At 35.1% G+C, this 7,815-nt stretch overlaps 1 long non-coding RNA gene across 2 annotated transcripts; it reads right to left on the bottom strand.

Annotated features, from left to right (window-relative positions):
- Window positions 1-3,687: 3,687 nt before the first annotated feature.
- LOC121998031 lies at window positions 3,688-6,285 on the bottom strand. Of its 2 annotated transcripts, XR_006116427.1 has the most exons (5): window positions 5,995-6,285; window positions 5,869-5,907; window positions 4,115-4,183; window positions 3,957-4,040; window positions 3,688-3,850 (listed from the first exon to the last, which is right to left on the bottom strand). It is a non-coding gene; the product is annotated as an uncharacterized LOC121998031 (long non-coding RNA). The 2 variants fall into 2 exon arrangements; XR_006116426.1 differs by having other exon boundaries at window positions 3,688-4,040; window positions 5,995-6,281.
- Between the last annotated feature and the right edge of the window lie 1,530 nt (window positions 6,286-7,815).

The raw sequence follows: 7,815 nt of genomic DNA on the forward strand, positions 1-7,815 counted from the left end.
GATATATTGTCACTGTCAACTCTCTCAACATCGTAGTGGGTCACCCACTCGTATGAGACTTAGTTGACATAATATACTGGTCACTGTCAACTCTCTCGACATCACAATGGGTCATCCAATTGTAGGAGATTTAGTTCACAAGATATACATACAACAACACAGTGTAAAGTTACTTACATAATAACCAACTACATCATCAAGAGTATACGAACTCTAAGCAATGATCCATAATCATAACTAGCATGTTAAACATAGGTACATCCAGAATCATAAACTAACACTCACATATATCTATATGTATGAAATGATCCAACAAGTGCCAACTATGCTTCATGCATAGTAATAGTAATACTTATAGTACACACGACACACGTGTGTACACTACATGGTATATACATAACAAATCATAAGCATCTTCCTATGGTACACACCATACATGTGCATACATTACATGATGTGCATCAATTAACATAAGCATTTTCCTATTGTACACATTATACACTTGTATACACTACATGTCATGTATCACATAAAATAAGCATCTGCCTATTGTACACACCACACAAGTATGTACACTACATTATATGAATAATTAAAATGTCAATCATCCTATTGTATACATCACACACGTTTGTACAACTACAAGATATGAAAAAAAAAACTGAGATTGCATGGATATAAACTGATCAACTCAAAGATCAAGCATATACGTATCAAACTAATGTTAAATAAGAATAGTCAAAATAAAGTAAATTAATCCATCAATTAAATTCATGCACTAAAATCAATAAACTATAAAAATCAAAAAAGAATTATTCTTCAAATTATATTACTATTCTCCTTTATAAGATATATTCTCTATGTGACATTCCCTTTCTCCTTGCAAGATTATTTCCAAGGTTTCCATGATTCGTTAAATTTTATGTTGCCAAAGAGAAACTACCATCTAAAATGATTACCGCATCTTTTATTAATTCCAGATAGTAGCATATTTGTTAATAAGCCTAGACTTATTAGAATTAAACATATTTGTAATAAAATCAAATTTTATATATATCTTTGAGCTAAGGATGATTGTCAAGAATATGTAACTTACTTGTCTGAAGGCGATGAGATGGTGCGCTGGCTCGGATCACTGAAGAATAGCGAGCTTTCTTAAGATCTGAAAAAACTCCGCAACAATCCTGCACATAGTCAGATGATCCAACAAAGCGTTAGTGACCTAAGATCAGGATGGGAAACCCTTGCTAGTCGCTCCGACGCTCAAGTTAGTCTCCTCGCTCAAAAGTGGAAGAAGAATAGTAGAGAATGCCAGAAAGTAGGACATCAAATGCAAATGATTGTGTTAAGTACTTTGTCAGCGGAGAGGATTTTCCTTTTTATACCACCTTACATAACCTCCACGATAGTGAGATGGTCCCCGATTTGTTAGAATCTGTTAGAAGATGAGAAAAGTACAACCTAGACGTCGTGCAATTATCCTTCCAGGAATTTTTTTCTACCCCAGATGTACTTCCTTTGTCGTTTATCACTGGGGCCTGTGATAACATGTCTCAAGAACTATATCATTTTATCTAGTTAATAAATGAGGATGGTTCGAGGGAGAATATTCCTCGACAAGTTTGCCAAACTATTCTAATGTTGTCGACAACTTGTCTGTTGAATATGTCCCAGCCAACCATTAAGCTGGTTGTATATAGAGAATACCTTCTGTTGAACATATTTTAGCCGACCATTAAATCGGTTGTATATTGAGAATACCTTCTATTGAATATATTCCGGTCGGTCATTAAATCGATCGTATATTGAGACTACCTTTTCTTAAATATATATTGGTCGTATAAAATAGCTTCTATTGAATACATCCCAGCCGGTCATTAAGCCGATCGTATATTGAGAGTATCTTCTATTCAATATATCTCGACTAGTCATTAAGCCGGTCATATATTGAGTACCTTTAAGCTCACTCAGACTTTGCCCAATCAAGCGCACACAAGCAACCTTACGTTCGTTCAACCTTCGCTCGGTCGATCATATGCTAAGAGCTTTATAAGGCTGAGTACCTTAAAGCATGTTTGGGTTTTTCCCGGTCGAGCATACATAGACAACCTTATATCCGTTCGGCCTTTGCTCGGTCGATCATATGCTAAGCGCTTTATAAGGCTGAGTACCTTAAAGTTCGTTCGGGTTTTACCCAATCGAGCATACATAGGCAACCTTATGTTCATTCAACCTTCACTCGACCAATCGTATGCTAAGAGCTTTATAAAATTGAGTACCTTAAAGCTCGTTCGGATTTTGTGTACATAGGCGACCTTATGTTCGTTCAACATTCATTTGATCGATCATATGCTAAGAGTTTTATAAGACTGAGTGCCTTTAAACTCGCTCGGGCTTTACCCGGCGAGCGCACACAAGCAACCTTATATGCGTTCGGCCTTCGCTCAACTGATTGTATGCTAGGAGCCTTATAAGGCTGAGTACCTTAAAGCTCATTCGGGTTTTGCAAGGTCGAGCATACATAGACGACCTTATATTCGTTCGGCCTTCACTCGATCGATCGTATGCTAAGAGCTTTATAAGACTGAGTACCTTAAAGCTCGTTCGAGTTTTGCTCGGTCGAGTGTACATAGGCAACCTTATATTCGTTCGACCTTCACTCAGCCGATCGTAAACTAAGAGCTTTATAAGGTTGAGTGTCTTTAAGCTCGTTGGGGATTTACCCGATCGAGTGCACACATGTAACCTTATAATCGATCGGATTTATAACCGATCAGCCCTATCTGAACATCCAGCTCGAGAGATGCTCAAGCACGTTTTTGGGACTTTGATGCAGGGTGATCAATAGAACCAGGTACCAAACATCACCCTATCCAAATCTTGAACGCCATCTCACCTTGACTTTAATATCCCTATCATTTTCTGAGTCCGCTCATCATAACTCATATCAATGCTTATGATTATGCATGTATACAAGGACCTAAATGTAAATTAAATTAATCTAATACATATATAGTAGAGAGGGCTAACTTTTTACATCTTCCTCCACTATCCACAACAAAAACAAAATGCTGACACAAAACTATCCAGGATTAAACCAGAATCAATAGAAGAATGATTTAGATTGTTACCAAAAACAAAAGAAATGATATTAAATTTTAGTGAACATTACTCCAAGAGTCATCTTATCAACCAACCGGCTAGGATGTTGAAATGCAGGTCGTTTTCCCCATTGATGAAATAAAAATGACACTGGATCTGTCTTCCATGTTAAACCTGATAAGATAGCAACAGCATGCAGCGCCTAATGACTATAATAATATAGATAATAACCTGAAGAAAATTTATCACTTATTTAAAAGTAGAAGTAGCTCTTCAGAAAACTACTGTTCAAGGCTATGTCAGTTATCCCTTCGAAACAGCAGGAGATATCATCAATTTTCTTAACATCTCCATGAACCTTCTCATCTGATGTTTCCAGTCCCATTGAATTAGAAATAATTTTATTTGAAATTACCAAATCTCGGGAGACCGCCTCACTCTAATAAATTAAACAAACAAAATGGTAATAGATCAATACAACATGTTCCTGACATAGGGCGCAAGATGAGAAAAGCAGCACAGACATCTATAACCATCATTAAAAGACACAATAAACAGCCAAACTAAGCAGTAACTAACATATACTCAATCAAGAATGTATACTCCAATATCTGAAATTCTGACAAGAATACAATAAAAGAAGGAAAAACAAGGTTTAGTACAAATAGGAAATTCAACCATAAATTCAAATCATCAGAATAACCAAAAGAAAAGTCAACTGAAAGCGCCTGTGTCTCCAGAAGATGACCTGGAATTTCATTAACGTGAAGGTTGGAGTAATTGAAAGTGGCACCAGAAGCGTTAGACCAACAATAATAAAAGGATTTGTGAAAGTGAAAAGGCCATATGATTACCTGCCAACTGGAATCCATGATGACATACACAATATACTTCTTTCGAGCACGAGTCATTGCAACAACATATAAAAGCCTACGCTCCTATTCATGACAAGATTTCCGAAGGGAAGAAAGCTAAGAATATAATGAAAAGACAGACTTATTACAAGGCTCACCTCAAGAGTTGTTGCACCTTGGTGAACATCATTATATTCATGAAGCAAAGGAATTTCATTATCATTGGCCTACAACCAACGCTAGCGTCAAAATGCTAACAAACTCATTATTAAAACATAAATAAAGTCTTGATGAGATTCCACATCAGAAGGCAAAAGCAGAAATAAAATGTTGAAGTTTACATCTTCATGAGTTTTGGCATTATTATTTAAAAAAACAGAGAAATTCGAGTCTCGATTAGCTGAATGTGTTCCACAGTAGATACACCCAACTTGAAAATGTCACTTGTATGTCTAGTTTGTTGGTGCTGGAAGCACCAGCTAATTGAACCTGTGCTTTGATATTGGCAAAGGGTTCCTACACAGTCCCTGATCACAGAACAAACCAAGCAGCTGCAAAGCAATAGATTCATTAAACTATTAGCATGTCATCATCCACCAGCCTGAGAATATAAATCTTACATTTCACTTACCTGGATAGGATGACACAAGGTCCAGAGTCATACAAGGCCAAGCCAGCAATATCATTTTCCTCTTCAAGTTACAATGATATTCTTTTTGCATTTTGGAATTTTACTAACAACTAATTGTGTGTCAAGCTACGATGATGGTGCATACTGAAATTTGATGTCTATGGTTGGCCTTGTTTTCATTCTGAAAGAACTGTATGATACAATATTAGATAGATAAGTGGTGTTTCTCTAGGGTATTACGCTTTACAATATTGCTCCCTGAACCTTTTTGAACATTGTCTCATAAAGAGGTTCTTCATCAACTACCTGTCCTTTTCAAGTCCATCCGTGGTAGATAAAAATCAGTCTATTTCCGTTTCATGTCAAACTAGCGACACATCATGACAATGGTGAATTGGAGATGGGAGGATGGATATGAGAAAATTCTTCAACAGGAATCATAATTTTGGAACTGCATTATACTAACAAGGTCACACTTTGGCTTGCATTGATGCATGCCGAGAAAAATTTAGATTAAGAATAGGACTATAATAATTAGACAGTTAACTGAAATTAATTGTTTCGTACTATAGCAGACTGATACTAACAATTAAATAGAACGAAGAGCACTTAGCGAGAAGAAGAAAGATGGTTTTTGTGTGTTTTGGTTTGAGGTTCTAGTGGCCTTTTTGTAGAAAATATCAACTTCTCCTCAAATTCCATTCAAAGGGAGATGGCCACTAACAACCATCCCTCAACCGTTGCTTAGTTGACAAACTCTAATCATTGGGCTAAGCTCCATTTAGTTAACACTACCTACTTTAATTTGTCTTCATTTTTGCCTTCTTCACACACACACACGAGTATAAATTATTATTCTGATGAATTTAATTGTATATGATCAATGAGATCTGAAATGGAATTCATTAAAAAGGGAGAGGATTTTATTTATAAGAAAGGAAAAGGAAGAACCTTTAGGAAGTTCAAAAAGTCAAGCTAAAGGAAGGGAGAAAAGGTTTCCATCTCCATATGAAAATATTATTATTAATTTCTTTTATCACACATTTAATTTGCATTAACTCATGATTGCCCTTACAAGTTTTGTTAATTCATTAATATTAGATAATAATTGAAACAAAAAACACAAAGAAACATAAGAGATCAATTATAGATGGAAAAAATAAATACATTGAAACGTGTAGAGAAAATTAACACAAAATAATACTTGGAATGCAAATTGCACAATACTTAAACTGAGTGAAAATGGAGCTGCAATTTCTATTGGCAGATGCATTTGCATACCTTCACGATGAAAACAACATCCCATTCTAGACCTTTTGACTGAAAGAAAAAAAAATGTGTTCAGCTATATCCTAACCATCGACGTCAATATGAAGGAAATAACATTGTTAATTACAGAAAATGAACCTGGTGAATAGTTGTCACTGTAACAGAGTTTTTATTTTCTTGCCTACTAGATCGAAAATTTTCTGTTTCTCTCAAAGTTATGAACTCAATGAAGGACTTGAGTATGCGTCAACAACCTTCTTCTTTGCTAATGTTTTGATCTTCTGAATCAGTGTTCTCAAAAATGGCCTAGGAGGCCGTATAGGCGCTAGGCATCAGCTAGCCGCATCGAAAATATGCTAGTCGGCCAACCTAGGCACCCTTGGCCCCTAGGCGGGATTAAATGGGCCTAGGTACCGAATAATCAGTTGAATCATCTAGGCACCGTGGAAATAGTATAGGTTTTCATGTTTTTCTTAGTTTTAGCTTTTAAATTTAAAGTCCAATTTAAAAAAATGAAACGTAACCCCTTTCTTTTGTTGGGCTTAAGTTTTATAAACCCTAAACTCTGGTCCAACAAGAAAAAAAATAGGTTGGATGTCAACAAGTTGAACAATCTAGTATTTATCCAATTTAATGCTAGATTGTTGAACAAATTAAAAAAAAAAAAAAGGAATGTTGATGGCCTTATTGCAAAAGATGTTTCAAATGCAAAGGTTGGATTGTGGATGATGGGGAAGATCATAAGGTTGAACTAGGTTTCGAGACCACTTGGTAAATGGTTGATGAAGCAAAGGAGTAGATGAAAAACTACAACCCTAAAGAAGCTCTAGAGTGACAACTTCACGAGTATAATTTTGCATCCAGAGAAGAAGAGGAGGATCACAAAGATGTATTGAGTTTGTGTCCGATGAAGAAAAAGTTGTTGAAAATTATGGAGAAGAAGTAGAATAAATTTGTGATATTTTATTAGATGTGTAAATTTGAACTCATTTTAAATTAGATGTTAATGTGTTGGAGTTACAGAATATGATTTATTATATAATTTATGTTGATACCATGTAAATCGTCTAACGGCACCTAGTCCCCACCTTGGAGGCCTAGGTGCTAGGCATTGGTCCAGTGCCCGACTAGCACCTAGCGAATTTTAGAACCTTGCTCTGAATTAGTAAAATGCATGGACAAGAAATCTGACAGACTGACACAACATCCATGAAATATTGAACTACCTGCCAATGATACTAATTTTCAGTAAAATCAAAAAACTGTAAGCACATATTAGATAAACACAAGAAAAATACGATATAAATTGAGCTGTGCATGATTCTAGTTCCTTTGCATATGCATTCTTTATCTCCAGGTTTAACAGTGTAAGTATGCACTTTGTTTATCTGTATCTGTATCCTAGGAGAATAGCCACAAAGATATTCAAGCATAATTCATAATTTTAGAGATAAACTAAGGATTAAAAAAAAGTGACATATAGGCATTGTTTTGAAAAGGTTCCAATCGCACAAGAATCATTCAGGCTAGAACAATCTAGATGGTTAGATTCTAAGTCATGCTCAAGTTGGTATTGCTTAGATAAAACTATTTTTTCCAAACAAACAAACAAGAGGAGATTATATATATATCGCTCAGAACAACATTTGTAATTTTGTTATATAAATTGGCATTGGTTCATTGACATGAATCATTGAGTTATGTTTTTTTTGTGTATTATCTATATCGCTTAGATTCTTTTACAACATATTTACATGATGTTGAGAATTAATTATGGTGGTTTAAATTTTTGTTTATAAGATTGATGGAGTTGATTAACTGGATGCAGTATATGGTATATGTGAACTTATTTTTTCATGCCATGATATTATAAGCAATATAATTATTAAAAAAAAATAATGATAATGGATCACATGTTATGTAGTGACTCGACGACATATTGCTCACATAAGCTTTGAA

Source organism: Zingiber officinale, chromosome 6A (assembly GCF_018446385.1).
Source record: "Zingiber officinale cultivar Zhangliang chromosome 6A, Zo_v1.1, whole genome shotgun sequence".
Classification (NCBI taxonomy): Eukaryota; Viridiplantae; Streptophyta; class Magnoliopsida; order Zingiberales; family Zingiberaceae; genus Zingiber; species Zingiber officinale.